General features: G+C 41.3%; 1 protein-coding gene across 1 annotated transcript in view; it reads right to left on the reverse strand.

Moving 5' to 3' along the window:
* Positions 1–1,140, reverse strand: part of LOC106012457 — a gene marked incomplete in the record, with an annotated part of 6,553 nt that overhangs the window by 1,296 nt on the left and 4,117 nt on the right.

The raw sequence follows: 1,140 nt of genomic DNA on the forward strand, positions 1-1,140 counted from the left end.
ATAGTCTAATCTAGATAGGATAAGAGATGTTACCAGTGTTTTTGTGGTCTCTTCGTTTAAGTACTTTCGAACTAGGCCTATCCTATTTATTTATTCGATTACACATAGGGCTACATGTATTTTCCTTTCGGCATATTGACGATTCAGTCTCGTAGACATATTTTGTCTCTGTTTGGAAATTTTTAAATTATGATGGGCAAGCTAGATCTTGGAAAAGTTGCACGTGCACTCGACTATAGCAAGACTGGTGCTTTGCCTTTATTTGGGCACACATGGTGTGCACCGGTGCAGTGAAGTAATAATGTACAGGATGGAGCACAAAGAGCGGTGTTCATGACAGCACTTGGTCTAGGATTTGTTTTTAAAGTAAACAAGTTGCAAAGAATTAGATCAACTGTCTTATAAGCAATGTATTCCCACAGAATGAGAAGAAACGTCTGATAGACCTTGAATTTCTAATAAGTTTCACGTGTTGACTTGGTTCGCAACAAGTCGCACCACAGTCGCCGGTACATGTATTGCCTCAAAATGAGACGGAACCAAAATTAAATATTGAGAGTAGTGAGACTAAAGATTAAAAGTGAGTTGGCGCTTGGGTTTCCTCTTGCCCCATTTCTAGAAAGCAACCTGCCTCCGCTCATTTTTAACATGTAGATGGCTTTTTTACGCCGCCATCAACACAATTTAGCCAATTTAAGAGTCAAGCTTCGATTCAGGGTGTGTAACGGTCAACCTAGACCGAGAGGGATACAATGTCTCAAACAGAAAGAACAAGTTACTCGATAAAAGTTCTCCCAGCGTGAGTGTCGTGAGAATCGAACTCAAGTTTTTTGCAAGCTCCGGGGAAGTCCCTAACTGCTACACCACAAACGCCGGTGCTCATCTTTCTACTTAACTTTATTTTAAATTTGAATAATATAAGTTGACCGCTCAAAGCTGTTTATATGTTTGTTTGTTTGTTTGTTCGTTCGTCCGTTCGTTCATTCGTTCAATTCGTTCGTTCGTTCGTTCGTTCGTTTGGTTGGGTGAAGAGAAGAACATCGACCCAATTACGGTCACAGGAAAAAGGTAAGACAGACAAGCAGAAACAAAAGCGAGAAGGAAAGGACAAGAGCCTAGTGGTGGAACCCCCCGCCCCCC

This window comes from Aplysia californica, unplaced genomic scaffold (assembly GCF_000002075.1).
Source record: "Aplysia californica isolate F4 #8 unplaced genomic scaffold, AplCal3.0 scaffold00379, whole genome shotgun sequence".
NCBI lineage: Eukaryota > Metazoa > Mollusca > Gastropoda > Aplysiida > Aplysiidae > Aplysia > Aplysia californica.